We start from the raw sequence: 17,007 nt of genomic DNA, 5'->3' as shown, positions 1-17,007 counted from the left end.
AATGATTTAACACTGTATCATGAAACAGTGACATAAAATCAATAACATTTTATGATAGATCTTCTTTCTTTTTTTTTTCAATTAAATGTGAATTTTTTTTTTTATCACAGCAAAGATTAAAAACATCTGATTATTTCAATGCTTCAGTGGACAGAGTTCAAGTGAGAGCTAATAACCAGGAATCTCTTTATTAGACAAACAGTAGTGCCAACTTAATATTAAAAAAGACTTTAATATTAATATCTGTCGAGTCGGTTTGAAGTCAAGTGTGTGTGGTGTGAAACAATACTGTCATCTTGTTCCAGTTGTTACATGTTCTCTGTGTTTGTCTATTTGCTGTTAATCCCTATGTTCTGTCTCATAAATTTACGGCTGTCATATCTTCAAAATACTATTGTCATAGGCACTTTAATGTGTTCGCTTCACGCAGATAGAAAACTAAGCTGAGGATGACTTTCTGTAGGTACCAACACTTTCCTGAGAAATGAACAAGTTTTTCAATGAAACCATTTAAGAAAAAGAAGCTACAACTCTCAATACAAAATGCTGCCTTGATACAAGCAGTGACACAAAAACTAAAACTGTTTAAAACTGGCAAAATGATCCAAGCGAAAACACGGTGAATAAACTAGATTATGGATCTGATCTGATGCTCAAAACCTACTTTAATAATTTACTTTGATTCTATTTCAGTCCTTGTTTTCAAGACATATTTGGGTCATTAGCTTCAAATAAAAAAACTAAAAAAAATAATTTATTGCAAAATGATGTCAATTCATGTGTAATGTCCCTGATGAATAAATAACTTAGAAATAAGACGATGAGTTGTTTAATCAATTATTTCCATTAGATTGAAATAATATAAAGGATTCAATCAGTAGTTTCAGCTTCTGAAATGTGAAAATTTGCTTGTTTAAACTGACTATGTTTGAGTTTTGAACTGTCAACTTTGGCTCTTGGACGTATTTTCAAACTTTATACATAAATTGATTAATTGAAAAATAGGCAGATCAGTATATATATATATATATATATATATTTATAATTGTCTTTTGCTCTAATGTAAACTAAAACATGAGTAAACTCAATCAGATGTGATGTCAATCCAACACAGTGATGGAAGCTTTCACTGATTTCACAGTCATCACTTGTGTACGTCCGGCTGCTGCAGTAAAGGTCAGAGTTAAAATGCAGGAGGGTTTTTTCTCCGTCTGGTCCCAGCTCCAGAGGCTGATCTGGACCCACAAGTCCTTCCTCTCTCCCACCTTCTCACCCTGAGAACCAGAGAGCAGCACTGAACTCAGCTCAGCGCATTCCTCCTTAACTTCATATCCGCTGTAAGTGCAGCTACTCGCTATCTAAGCAGAGCCCGAATGACTGGCCCTTTGTCATCCGCAGACAGAGCTAATTTAATTACAGGCCAGAGAGGGATGGAGGGAGCAGGCAGGGGAGGGAGGAGAGGGGAGGAGAGGGAGCAGTGAGTCCTTACAGTGGACTCTCATCCCGACTGTCAATACCACATATGAAATATTGACCGAGCATCGCAGACTTTATGAAAAATGTATGACGTCACGCGGCGAGTTAACCAGCGAGGCAGACAGGCGGACGAGTCGGGGGCCTCACTGAGTGAATTAAGTAAGTGTGTGTGCTGGGGTGTGGCTCTGGTCTCTGGGGGAAGTAAAGCCCCACTGACCCACATACCCCTGCATGGTTATTACATTATTCAGACAGAAACACAAAGAGAGAAAGAGAGAGAGAGACACACATAAGCAAACAGGACTATCACTATCTCACTCGCCCAATCTCAACCCCGTATTCTCGTCACCTTCTGATGAACTCTCTTTCTGCCTAAATTACACCACCACACTGGTCATTTCACTCAATTAGCATATATAAAGCATTTCAGCAAATACGTCACACACTTTACTTGTTCCCTTCAGGAAGCCACTGGCTGTGAAAATCAACCAAAATGTGCTTTAAATGGGTCGTTCTCTACCACCATCGTAATGCAGTTGTGAGCACAGACTGTGCTGAAAACTTTCCCATACAGTCCAATTCAAAGATGCTCAAGACATCTAAGGTTTGAGAGCAAGAGACAACGTATGAGCATCTACTGTCACGATAACAAACAGGAGCTCATTGACTTTTTTCCCCTTAAAGCTGTTTGGGGAAAAAAAAGCTAACAGACAGATCATATTTATAGAAAAAAAAAATCTGTTTTCTGTTTCTCATCAGTCACAGATCCACTGGTGAAACGTCCTGAGAGTCATTAAAGTCCTGACACCTGCACACCAGCAGGAAAGCTCTCTGTCAGACTGGAGCTGTCCGCAGCGTCTCTGACTGGGCGTCGGCACAATCATGGCCTCCACCCAAAAAGGAGGAGAAAAATGCTGCTCCTCGACATTTCAATAAATAATTCAGCTTATCTGAAGAGGTGGAGAGCGCGGCGCTAACAAGCGCACACTCACGCAGACAAACACACACATGCAGACATAAGCAAACCGTCGCTGCGCAGGCTAAATAAACACAGAGCCGAATTGTTTAGACGCCCCAAATTGAAAGCAATGCAAAATGTATGCAAATAAATATACTTCACTAACTCCCTCTCTCTCTCTCTCTCTCTCTCTCTCTCTCACACACACACACACACACACACACACACACACTCAGATGCACACAGAAGGTGAGATCTGCGCCTGGTATCAGGTGGATCAGCAGGTTGCATGCTGGGAAGGTTGATGAGGTTTCTGAGCACTTTGATCTCTCTTATCACACAGATTCGATTCTGCTCAGCTCAGCGCTGCCTTCTCACTACCACTGCATTCCTCTGAGGCTGGCACACGCACACACGCACACACGCACACACACACACACACACACACACACACACACACACACACACTAATTAACACACTCTCGAACCGTCCTAACCTTAACTTTGTCCACTTTTTGTCTGTTGCATTCCAGGAATCATTTTATGATATACTGAAGTTCTCAGTCGGCCTGCTTCCCCTCCACCTGCCTCGCTCCTACGTTTCCCTTCATTCCCACCTTCAGGAGTCAACAGTGGGGACTTTGCGCTGAACCGATATTTTCCAAGTCAAGAAAGGAGCAAAAACTGCATCAGAGACTGTGTTGCATTTCACACGCTGCCGACCACAGATTCATGTTTCCTGCTCCGCTGTCACTAAACACTCTCACCTCTTCTTGGGCATGTTAACAGAACGGCAGCAGTTGATACACGTGCACCTTGTTTTGCTTAAAACTTGCTAAAACATAACTACGTGTTTGACTCTCTGCACAGTCCAGACTGACACTTCCAGGTGACGTAATAACACAAAAACACACAATGTTTGTCTCTGTCAAGCTCCAACGCCCTTTCCAAAATATTTCCCCTGAACATTCAACGTTTATCCTCCCGAGTGCTGTTGGATTCACGTGTTGAAACATACACACACACACACACACCATGACCTTCACCGATGGGCTTTTCTCATCCGAGCTACAGAATTCCCACTCGCATTCCACAGCCCCCCCACACACACACACACACACACACACACACACACCTGCCACTCCCATCATCATCTCAAATCCTTCCCTCTATCCCCCTCTGTCCCACCCCCCCCACCACCACCACACACACACACACCACACACACACACACACACACACACACACACACACACACACAAAAGCCGAAGTTTGATTGCTTGGTTGATCAATCTAATTGAGCAACTGAAGATCATTTTGATAACTGAGTCATTTATCAAGAGAAACTAAACAACTAATTGAAAACTAATCAAGTGTCCATTTTTAAAAGGGCTGGTTCACCCAAATTATTTCATTTACCGTCTTTTATTCTTATATTTTCTTTTACTTTTAGAGGCAAGTCGCCATATAGATAAACCTTGTGTGTGTGTGTGTGTGTGTGTGTGTGTGTGTGTGTGTGTGTGTGTGTGTAGGAGTAGTAAAAGATGGAGCTGAAAGGATGACTAACGGACAGATCCCCAGATCACCGCTGTGAGTAGAGGTTTCCAGTGGAGATGACGGGGATCCTGAGGTGAACCGACCTGTTCCAGGGCGAAGGAGAAAACCTTTTATCGAAGCTGCTCGGATGAAATATTCTCTTTGGACGAGCAGACCTCGCCTGTCCTGCTGTGAGGTCGCTCACGGAAATGTCCAATTAAATAATCTCAATCCAAGCTGCAGGAGTTCAAGTGTCCTTTGATTACATGCAGCGCTCCAGCTTCAGAAACTCAATCTCTAACACATCCCTTCATCTGCGATCAGGTGTGCTTTCCCCTCCCTAGAAATATGGTGCGTTATGTTTTTCATTTCAAAATGGATGACGCACAATGACACAAGATGAAGCAACATTATTAATGTGATTATAACATAAAAGTTCATGAAACAGCATGTTGGTGTTTAAAAGAATTACTCCAGTCACACAGACATCTGATGAAGTAAGGCACATGGTGTAACTAATCTATTCATGCTGTAGAAGTCTGCTGGTGAGTGAATGTCTGGATTATTTAGTTTCTGAAAAGAGATTTTTCCTCTTGAGTTTAATTAAATGCAGCTTTTTAATGCTGCGAGCCCAATAACGAACTAAAGCCCCTTCACCTTCACTGTAACAGGGTGAAGGCCAACTTTTTTTGAGCGTGACTGTTTTAAATAAATAAACATTAAATCAACATGAATTAATTAATAACAACCAAAAATAATGAGCCCTACAGATTTTACATGCTTATCGATTCAATCTAGAAGTAAGAATGTGCATGTCGGACTTGCATATGCTGGTGTGTGTGTGTGTGTGTGTGTGTGCGCTCCATGTCTTTAGGAAGATGTATGTGTGCTTCTTTAAGTGGCCTTGAGCAGCAGAGTTAATGGCCTTCCCTTTACTGTGGATCAGCTGAATCAAGTAGCTCTAATGGGACCAATATATCTGCCTAAACGCTGCTTATCACACCAGGTCAACGGATGGGAGGATGGACAGATGAGAAAGAGAGAGAGAGAGACATAGAGAGAGAGAGAGAGAGAGAGAGAGAGGACACACACTCTGTGACTGTAGAGCAGATGTGGACTCCAGAGAGCGATAGAGGAGTCTGTAAGTCTAACAAGAATATTTCATCCAATGAGCTTTAATAAAGGTTTTCTCTTTCGGTCCAGAGCAGGTCGGCTCACCTCCAAATTGCTCTTCCCTGGAAACATTTGTTCACAGTGGTGATGTGAAGATCTGCGCCTTTTTTTTTTTTTTTTTTTTAAATCATCAATATTTTGACTCCATGTTTGAAATCAAGCAGAAAAAAAGTCTCAGAAATAAATACAAGGCAAAATGAAAAATGAACCGCAACGACTTTGCATGCAAAAAGAACAAAAAGTCAAACTCAACACCTTTCAACAGTCTGTGTTTGTCAAGCTCAGACGTAAACGTCTTTCAGTTTCAAATTCAAACTTCAAACAAAAAACATATGCAAATACTAAACCATGGGTCACTGCCGATATAAAAAAAGCTTCTAATTAGAAAAGAGCAGGCATTTAAAATGAATGACAGACGCAGAATTACAGACGCAAATAAATCAAGCAAAGAAGGATTATAAAACTAAAGTGGAGCAGCTACTCAAGGACAGCGGCTCCACAGAGGCGTGGTGCGGAGGAAAGACAATGGTTGGCCTGAACTCACAGCGGACCAGTTCTGCACAAACAGCACAGTTTGCCAGGTTTTTTTTGGGGGGATTTTTTTTTTGCTCGTCACGAGACTGACAGACCATCTCCACTCCGGCTCAAGGGCGGCTGGAGAGAGGGCAGCACACCAATACTGTGCGGCACAAACTCTCATAGATAAATACTCGGAGAAATCCATCGGTCAGTTAAGCCCTGTGTTCACTGCACTCTGTCAAGCGTCACTGGACTCACCAATAATAAAATAAATAATTCAGAGGTTATGGAAAATGTCTAAAATAATCCCCTTACCTTAAAAACATAAATCCCTCTGAATTAAATGATTTCAGACTAGCAGCCTTAACCCCAGTACTTTTGAGTGAAGTGTTCTCATCTCATTTAAGGTCTGAAACCAATGATAACATTGACGCTTCACAATTTGCACACAGAGCAGAAAGGAGTGTGGATGATGCAGCAGTCACACTATTGAATCTAGTTTTTTTAAAATCCCCTCTGTCCTTAATGCTAACATTAACGCTAGGTTTACAAAAGCTCAACAACGTCTCTACTTCTTAAAGAAACTTGGAGGTTTTAAAGCGAGAAGAACTGTGCTGACACTGTCTCATAAGACCTGCAGTCTGAGTAGTTTGACCTTTTGCATCCAGTCAGAGCAAAACAAGAACAAATTGGACAGGTTCGTGAAACCGCAAGATAATTGGGAAGCCAATGTGCAGTATTACTTATGTGACAGACCAGTGAACCGTGTTTTTAGCTCACAGGATGATAGCAGATCCATTGCACCGCCTGCTGTGGTCTGAATATGTGCTCTTATCTTCAGGGCGAAGGCCTAACTGCCCAGGATACAGACCAAAAGAGGCATCACACCCTTCGTCCCACGCAGCACTTAGTTTCAGCAGTTATATGTCTTTTATCGATCTCCTAAACCATGCTTTTTAAGATGCTTTTACATGCTTATGTTTTATGTTTTATGTTTATTTTTTTTATGTGCTGTCATGTATGATTGCTGATGTTTTAAAAAAATATTCTTTTATGTTTTCTGTGCAAAGCAAATTCCCTGAGAGGCAATAAAGGTCTAAGTCATTCATTCAGTCATTCATTCAGAGCCAGAGTGAGCCAAAGCTGAGCTAACAGGCAGGATTCTCCCCTAACTCTCATTTCTTCTTTTTTTTTTTTTTATACTTTTGACACTGCACCCAAATTATTCATGCTCCTGCATGTAGAGATTTCTCCTCTAAAGCCTCGAACATTTGTCTCGTCTCGTCGTCTGGATTCTCTTCGCTTTCTCGTGTTTCCTTGGCACTTCAACTTTGCGCTGCCTTTCTCATTTTTCTGCAGGGAACAGAAATGCGATTTGGTTTTTACTTTCTGCAGCTAGTTGACAAAACCGCGCAGTGCAGGCAACAAAAACAACACATTTCTAATTGAAGATCTTTATGTAATGTGTAGCACAGCACCGTCTGTCTGGGACAAGAAGTCTCATTTGGTTTAGGAAATCAGACACAGTGCATTGTGTACCACTGCTAGTCGTACAGCGCACATGCAGCACATAGAAACCCATCATAAAATGTAAAACGACTCTGTGAAGGATTTTTTAATAGTTTGTAAGGATTTAAAATGCATTATTTCAGAATTTAAAAGCATCTCCCTTGTCCTGCCTGCCCAACTCAAACTAATCCCCTCCGTCCCTCTCATCCGTCTCAGTCTCTCCTTCCTCGCTCACTCTTCATTTTCCTCTCATAGCCGATCCCAACAGAGGCGGCTTATCTGATTCTAGGCAGCTCTGGTCGGCTGCCAGCGCATATTTCAGTCCGTCAGAGTGGAGTGGCGCTGCCAGCAGAGTTTTTCTTGGCAGTGTGTCTGGCGGTGGCCTGTGTGATGGGCTCTTGCCTTCCTCCTCCACCTCTCCAGTAAACAGACCTCCTGCCTCGCCTCGGCTCTCTAGCATTCATAAAGCAATCGAAAGCTCGCTCCTGGATTAGGTTTACGAGCCTTCTGAGGGTGATATCGATGTTTATCACTTCATTACAAAGCATTTATAGCATCAAACAAATGAAAAAAATCAAAACCTGTGGAGGAGAGATCCATCTTTTTATCTAATCATCACCGTCTGTTTTGTAAAGACCAGAGAGCCAAACACGAGATTGGGATCCAATATTTAAAGAGCACCTCTGATGTAAATCAAGCATTTAACCTTGTTACATCCATATGATGTTTTTTTTTTTATATAATACAAGACATATCATGAGTGAAACACCATGACGGAGTATTTCCACCTTGAACTGCAGTGAACCAATGACGGTCTCATAAAAACAGATTCAGACAGCCAGGGTTTCATACATGATATAACTAAGGAACCAATCGCATCAACTTGTGGGGACAGGGGGCGGGGCTAAATTCGCCTGTAAGCTCGTCAGTACAGAGAGCGAGAGTTTGCATTAACACAACCGCTAACCCTGTGTCAGCTGCTGTCAGTTACAAGCTAACAAACAAAATAAACAAATAAAAGATGCTAACTGTGCTAACTGCTCTGACACGTCTGCTAGTCGCTGATTCTGGTCTCAGCAGGCTCCTCGTCTGGGTCTGGGTCTGACTGAGGCTCAGACATTTGGCTGAGTCTCTCTGATGTCTCCTCCTCTAACACAAGCAGCAGGTGGTGGGCGGGCTCAAGGCCTGATCCAGATTTCTCAATAAGGAAATAAGAGTAGATGAGCTTCAGACACATGTGTGAAAACCGTTAAACTAAATATTAATCACAGCGGAGGATTTTTCCATAGTTTAAAACATGTCGGGAGAGGAGCTTTAAGCAGAATAGTGGTAGTTTATCTACATTTATTTCTCTACAATAAGTAATATCTTCCCTCTGAAACGTAGAGGGGTTTAAGTTACATAACACTCCACTTAAGTGTCAGTGCTTGTGCTGAATGAACTGTAGGTCACGCATGAGTGTGTGTGTGAAGTTTTCAATGACACCATCGTCACAAGACGTTTTACTGTCCTCATCAAGGCAGATTAATGTTGAAAAACTTGCTTGTTGCCATGACAAATCCTTGCTGAGTGCTCGAGACCAGTGAGTACCGCTCTAGAGCTGTCATTGACAACCCACACATTTTCTTCTTAAGCGGCTGAATGACAGGAAATACTCTAATGCGGCCTAATGATGACATTATAAGACTATTATGATTAACTGTCACTGGCTGAATGAATCTATAATTTCTCTAATGTTACTTTGCCTGTCCTTTAGACCCACCCACACACAGCGTGCAATCCATCTCTCTGAATATTACACTTCAGCTACTTGACTGTTTACTGGCCAAGGATAATTAGTTTTGCAGGTAGAAACCAGGATGAGAAGATATTAGCCAAAAAGCTCACTTCAAAAAAAAAAAAAAAAAAAAAACCACCAACAAAAAGGAAAAGTCAAGAGTCTGAACACGGGAAAAGACTAGAAATGTCCTGAGTGAGAACAATCAAATTGCAAATGAACTCATAAATTGAACATTATCATTTCAGAAGGGAGGCAGTAATTCTTTGGTGTAAATGGGCAAAAATTCCTTAATCACCTTTCAGCATGTTGTAATTCAAGTGGCCTGAGATCAAACCAGACGTCTGCACCTCCTCTTGCCTCCGTTTCAGGCTTCAGGAAGTCTTACCTGTGACGGGAGGCTTAGGCCAATCACAGGTCTTATTTTTAGAGAGAGAGAGCATTCCTATTGGTTGTTCTACAAATGCAAATGCATGTGCACGTCCCTTCAGATGGACGTGTCGATATCAGTGAAGCGTTTCAGGGATGGAGGGAACTTGTTGTTCTTCCCTTGTGCAGGTGACAGGTTGCTAACGTCACATACCTGTAGCCTTCTGCTAACCGTAGCTAAAGGCTCTATGCTGTGGCTGTGTTGAGGATGGGTGTATTTTCAAATTCATTTTGCAGACCCCAGCTTTCAAACAAGAGAAGACATCTAGTGGCACGTCAGCGAGGTGGCGAGTTGGTCTCTGTGCTTCAGTAAACACCATGACCGTCTGCCCTTGAAACTGTGCACAAATGGAATTTGTGGCACGACTGAGTTGCTAAACATCAGAATCAGCACAAATCAGCATTCTCTGGTGATCAGTGATGTTCCTGTCAAATTATTTGAATAATCTCTCAAGTAGATGTCACGATATCGTGCTGATGATCAAAGCAACAAACCTTGAGCCACCTGCAGGACAAAACCATTGACTGTCTGTCAGTGCAGCTTTGATTTCAGATGACAAGGACAGTTTGAAAAGATCTCAGGCAGGTAACACACACACACACACACACACACACACACACACACACACACACACACACACACACACACACACACACACACACACACACACACACACACACACACACACACACACACACACACACACACACAGGTGTGAATTCTGGCACACAAAATTGATCCAACCAGAGCAAACACAGCTGTGGTTGTCTGGTTGTGTGATATAAGATGAATGTATTTGTCTACTTCTGACAGCAGCCATGTCAACACGTGCGTTCTCACTGTGAGCGACACAAGTCAGCAAACGTCCCAGATGTTTGACTGATTCATCACAAAGCTAAAAAATAACATCAAAACAAACTCACATTTAGGAAACTATTTGTTTCCCCGCCAAAGTAAATTAGTTTGTTATCAATAGTTTGAACTGGCAATACGTAAAGTGTCTCTATGAACCTTCTTTTGTGTATTTTTGCCCTTTTAAAAAAGGTGCCATCATGTCTGGGTCTGCAGCTAACAAATTATTTATCATTGTTTTAGACTAGTCCATTAATTATTCACGCTATAAAATATCAAACCCAACAACAAGTGCAGACCACAGGTTCCCAGAGCCGGCGGCGATGTCGACACATATGTTTATTTTGGCTACAAGAGCTGTGTAATTATAAATTACAGTGATATGAAAAGCAAAAGTAGTTGACGCACTGATTCCCACAGCAGTCAGTGAAATAATAATAAATCTGGAGTATTTTATCTCTGGCTAACACTTTCTCCACATGAATCACCACATCCAGATTTGCTCAATTTCCTTTGTTATTTGGCACGAATCCAAAACGCTGCCAAACTGCAGCAAATGTTTTCCCTTTAGCCAGCAACAACTTTTTCTTTGTCTCTGATTTGAGCTGTTACATAATGGTAATGAAAGAAAAATACAGTTTTATTACATTTAAATATCTCTGTGTGTGTTAAAATTGCTTATTGATTTTCAAACCACCAATTCGCACACACAGATATTATGAGACAATAAACAACTGAAACCACTGTTGGAAAAGAACTGAAGCCTGAAGTTACAACAGTATCAGATGAAGAGGTCAGGCTGCAGGTATTCAAAGACAAATTCAATTCGGCTGTAGATGATTTGACAATAACTGATTTGTGTCTCACAAACACAAATACAGTATGTGGAGGTCTGTTTACCGACGAGAGCAGCACGTTCATTCAACGAGAGCAGCAACAACGATCGTTATTGATAATCCAACGATTGTTTTTTTTGAAACGATTGATTATTTGTTTAGTTTATAGAATGCCAGAAAATAGTAATAAATAAATAAATAAAATAGATTTCTAAAATTTAAATCTTCTGTGAACTTTATTTGCATTTTAAAAATCTATAACCTGTATTTCTATTTTTTTTTTTTTTTGTCCATCGTCTATTGATTTTAGCTCTACATTCAACCATAACTGAAACAGACCACTGTTTATCATGCGCAGGTAACCTTTCAATTACAATTACATCTCTAGCCTCGTAGTACAACACGTTCACATGTATGAGTTTTATCGTAAGCTACTGCAGCCCTGCTATCCTCCACATTACAAATCTGCATCTGCCATATCTGTCATATAATCCTTTAACAAAACAGTTTACCGTTCAGTTTGTTTAAGTCAATTTAATTATTTAATAAAAATGAATAAAAACATAAATCGAGAAAAAATACTAAAATACTAAAAAACCACAGGCTTGTATTTCCATCATGCCTGTAAAACATTGGCCCAGTGGACGATGCTAAAACACTGGCTCATATTTGAACCTAATTGTTGACCCCTGTAAAATAATAATTATAGTGTTTAAAAAAATTGTTGCACAGAACACTTTAAAAACTTGAAGCCATCACCTCTAACACACACAGGACATTTAAAACCCACTCAAACAAGCCTGTGTTTACAAAGACGGTAAAACCAGGCACCAGACCAACAAGTTCTTTGTTTCTCCTCATATTTCTGTCTCTTTGTCTGCCCTCAATCAGCCTCTAATCATCTCCTCCTCTGTGTGAACAAGTGCGCTCGTCCTCGTTTACTGAGCGGGGAGTAAATATTTAGGAAGGAGCTGGAGGGGAGTGAGGAGGCAAGCAGAGGATGAAGAAAGAGAAGGAGGAGGATTATGCTAATGTGTCCAAACAAGCACGGTCAAACTCTGAGACGGAAGGCGTGATAGAAAATACAAGAAGACAAGAAGAAAGAGATGGGAGGGAGAGAGAAACCAGGGAGAAGGAAGAAAATTCAACTACACAGCGAGAAGCAAATGAGGAAGTGTTGGGTAAAAAGGAGAGTGAGCTGGGTTTGAAGGTTTCCCTGCAGTCGGGGGGGGGGGGGCAGAGAGAAGGAGGATGCAAGGACGGAGGGAGGAAGAGATGAAGGGACGGAGAGGGAAATTGACACATAGAGAAGGAGGGAATGGGGTCCTAATCTTCTCCGCTCCTGCTTTTGGATCAGCTGAGCTCCTGCGGTCACAGCTGCTCTCTGATTGGCCAAGACCGCAGAGAGTGGTGGATTAAAGGACGGAGGGGGTATTTCTTATTTTTTGGAGGTTTATATGGGTGTGAGTTTGTATCAATGCCCTTGTGAGAAGCAGTGTGAGCTCTAGATATTTGAACCAAGGACACTGTGGTCATTCCTCACTTATTTTGTCCAGCTGGACTGGTTCAGGGTCAAGATTTAGTTTATAATGACAGATACAAACTGCAGCCGGAATTAGTCTTTGCAACAGATACAAACTCAAAGACAGACGCCTGAAGATCAGATTTAACACCTAAAACTTGACCTCGCCACAAAGTTAACGCTGAATTATCAAAACAATCAAAGCTGTCTAACAGCCGAGAGCTATCATGGTATTGGATATGAAATCCAGCTGTGCAAAAAGGATATATATTGTGCAACTAAACCCGTTTTGAATTCACCTGATGTCAGACAAACACAGGACCTTCAGCGAGCTGTATTCAAAACACTTAAACCATCAAAAATTAAATTCAAAAGACTTAAAGCAGATGTGTTCTCCACATCGGAAGGTAGATACACTCTGTTCGTAACGCTATACCTGATGTTCAATTTAAATTGTAAAAAACACCGTTGCTAGGCAACTGACAACAAAAACGGACGATTTTGCCTTTTTCCCTTTTCAGAGATGGTGAATGATTCAGTGTTCGTTGCTCTTCAACATATGTGAAGCAGCCGAAACAAGGACACAACAAAATGCATCTTTCACCGACTTCAAATCCACAGTCAATGGATTCTTCTGATGAATACAGTCAATGCAATACTGCCTAGGAGAACAGTAAGTCCTGGTGAGGGTCCTCACAAGTCAGTGTGACAAATGCATGAGTGTGTGTGTGTGTGTACCTGTGAGAGTGTGTATTTGAGTATATGGTACACACCCATTTCCCAAACTTCACAGATTCGTGTGAGCAAACGGCAGAGGAAGCCAAACCTCATGCAGTGCTTTCAATCACTCACAACAGAGATTTTTCCTCTTTCATTTCATCTCATATCCAGCCACCAACACACACACACAGACACACACACACACACACACACACACACACACACACACACACACACACACACACACACAGACACAAACACACACATCCATCTCTTCTGCACCCCTGTCTCCTCACCCTGGCCGAAAGCATTTACTCTTTCACAACCTCAGCTGCTTTCAACCCAGCAGGACTCCAACAGTGTGCACATGCATCTCTCTGTGTGTGTGTGTGTGTGTGTGTTTGTGTGTGTGTGTGTGTGTGTGTGTGTGTGTGTGTGTGTGTGTGCTCTATTCCTCCTTACTTCAATGTGAAATGCAGAGAGAGAAATAACTTGAAGGATGATCTAAAACAGCGAGGGAGGGGTGATGGGTGGGTGGGAGTGAGGAGACGAATGGTAAAATAACTGAAGATATGTAAGTCTCCCATGGTTATCCCGTCTTATCTGCTGTGGTTACTGTTGTTATGAACACTCTGTATCAGTGTGCGTTAATAAATATGATTGCCTTGAACTGGGAGGCGAGATCAGTAAGACCGAGAGCCAGATAAGATATGAAAGAGGATGCATCAGTCAGACTCAATTAGACTGTAGATCCCCTGAAAGTAGATGAGGCCAACAGAGTTCAGGAGGCCACACTCAAATGAAAACACTGTTCTGGTTGCACCGTGGCTTCACCAGCTGTGTATAAGGCTTCTTTTTTTTTTCATTTAAGAACATTTAGTGCACAGGAGAATGACACGGGAGGCGACTTGAGAATGGTTCAAGTAAAAAAAAAAAACATGAACTGTTGGTGTACAGTTTGCCTGCGGCAAAGAAGCTAGTGTGTATGTTTTTGTAACTACAGTACAGCCAAAGCTACAAAAACAACATCCAGGTTATAAAAAAATACATCATTTCCTTCTCCTTTTAGGCTTCTTAAGGCCTTTTAATGACACTTGGAACTTTATTCAATACAAAAACACTAATCCATGTAACAGACTAATAAAACACAATTAAAGTTACAAGACTATAAATCAGCATGAGAAAAAAAAGCTCATCTGAGTATGACACAATACTAAAAAGTACCGGAGGAAGTTTTATGTCTTCTGGGGCGAGTCCAACAGTGTTGGTGAGGACACGGCTGCAAGTCTCAAGATTCAGCTCTTTCAGACTTCCAGTTGCTGTATGGCAATGGCTTTTTCCCTATCAACGCAAGTCTCACAACGATCAGTTGTTTGTCTTTTTTTATTTAAAGGAGCTATTTGTAAGTTTTGCTAAGTTTTGTAAGTTTTAGCATTAACAGCTGTTTACTTATTAGTCAAGAAGAAACGTTGCGAGTTTAGCATCAAACTTCATTCCTTTACACACAAAGAGCTGGATTTTGCTTCTGTTTATTTTCCTCTACTTAAGCTAGCATGCTAACCAGCTAGCTCCGGCCGGTCCGACAATTTCCAATACCGAGTCACTGTAGCGTCCAGTCTGCCTTGAAGACATAGCGCTGCTCAGAGGGTCTTTTATAATCTCTAGTATTGTAAAAGCAATGATGGCTGAAGCTCTCTTCAAGACTGGTAATCAAACAGCTATTAATGCTAACGTTGGCTACGTAGAAATAGCAAAACTTACTTTAAGTCTGACTCAAGGCGTAACCTGAAGTCTCAAGTCTACAGCTCTGGTAATTACACAGACTGTATTACAGTATAAGAATATTACAGAATTACAAATGTCCATGATTAATGCGTCTGAAATACTTCCTGTCCATTCATGGCGTCACCTGTTACACTGCCAAACTTTGCCTTCACTGAATGAGGGAATTTAAATTTAGAGCTGCAGCGATTAATTGATCAATCCATTAGTCGAACGACAAAAAGAATCAGCAACTATTTTGACAATCATTTTAACATTTAGCTGCTCAGAAGTTAAGATTCACTGTTTTTCCTTGCCTCATATTATAGTGAAGTAAAACAACTTTGGGTTTTGGAAGTTTGGATATTTCACAATTTTGAACATTCACCCCATTAAAATAAACTGCACTTGTTTGCATTTTGCTTTGATGCAACTATGACACATTTTGACTTTTCTTTCCAGTAAGACAAAAGAGAGACTGATCACAGTACAACCTTTGACAGAGGAGCTCCAGCAGGGCAGAGGGTGGATTATAAAGAGAGGCAGGAGGTTTAGCCGAAAGCACTGACATGAGGCGTCATTCTGTACGTGACTCTCTCTGTCCTTCTCCCTGTTCATTCAATTTCCACTTCAGCCTTCCTCCTCCGACTGCACAGCCTTCAGCACAATGAGCGCTCGCGGCTATTTCCATAGGAACCAGATTCACAGAGGCAGTGTGTCATCTTCCTTCTCTTTATAAAAGGGTTTATGGATGTGGAGCCAGCTGCCAAGAACATAAACATATATTCCTCTAATGTCGCCGCGCTTCATGTCAGAGTCTCTCGCAGCTCATACATTTGGCCTGCGATCAAACGTGGTAAAGTGCGCTCTGACCATGTGCAAGCCGGAGCTGTGTACGCCTCCTGAGCTCAGACAGCTGTATCGATGAAAAAAAAAAAAAAAAAGGGGTGTTATTAATTTGATGAAACGTCTGTGAGTTATGCCTTCATTAAATTTCATCAGGGCTAATTAGTATCTTGTCCTTGAGATGTGTGACCCTGCAACGCGCTTTTTCCTGCTCTTCAGCTGGTGAGGCGTGAAAACAGAAATGCTTTCAGTGATCACAACACTGTCATACATGCCTGGATCGTCTTCAGTCAGGCACTTCAAAAGACGTACTGTGATGATCAATGTTTCTTTTTTTTTTTTTTTGACATTTTGTGCCAAGCATTAATTTTTGTGCTTTTTTTTTTTCTCTTCCTCACAAAGATCATCTGTGCATCCCGTGATGCCAAATCTTCTTCCCTGGGTTTATTCCATGTTGAGGTCACGGTACATGGCTGGAAAATTACATGCCAACTTGACTGCTGAGCAAGTGAGGGTGAAATGAAGTGTGAGATCGAAAGACAGATTTGGGTAGCGTCTCCAGTGATGTGGGTGTTTGTTCTGGGTCCGTCATGGTGAAGAGGAAATGAGGCTGGAGGCAAACTCTTGATTTACCAGTTGATCGTCCAACCCCTTGTTCTGCACTCTGGATTGAGGACCAGAATGAGATAATGCGTACTTGCAGCCAAAATGAGTTTCATTCACAGGGTGTCTGAGCTTTCTGTAAGGCTGCTTTCACACTAGGGTTTGGGCGAGATGTTAAAATTTTCCACCCGGCCACCATCAGTCTGACAACTGGTGATTGCCGATATATTGGTGCCAAATATAAAATCACCTATTTGGGGATTACTTCACTTTTAAACTGGATGTAACCGGCAAGCTGAAGGACTTGTCATCTTTTTCAAATGTATAATCCTGGCAAAATATTACCAATTTGTATGAGCATCTGCGAATACTCCATCCTGCTGGGCACACTTCGCTATCACCAAGAGCAGTGTCCCCCCTCAACCTCCACTGGACCGGCCGAAAATCGCCTCAACAACCGGCGATGGAGCCAATCCAATCCAATTGCCCC

The 17,007-nt window shown here is 41.6% G+C and overlaps 1 protein-coding gene across 3 annotated transcripts in view; it reads right to left on the bottom strand.

The window, feature by feature from the left end:
* The window catches only part of lrp4 (low density lipoprotein receptor-related protein 4), a 114,703-nt gene that overhangs the window by 40,088 nt on the left and 57,608 nt on the right, over positions 1 to 17,007 (bottom strand). The gene's annotated exons all lie outside the window — the stretch shown is intronic.

The sequence above is a fragment of the Seriola aureovittata genome, chromosome 1 (assembly GCF_021018895.1).
Source record: "Seriola aureovittata isolate HTS-2021-v1 ecotype China chromosome 1, ASM2101889v1, whole genome shotgun sequence".
NCBI lineage: Eukaryota > Metazoa > Chordata > Actinopteri > Carangiformes > Carangidae > Seriola > Seriola aureovittata.
The sequence above is the reverse complement of the archived record's forward strand: the minus strand, read 5'-3'. Positions and strand labels throughout refer to the sequence as shown.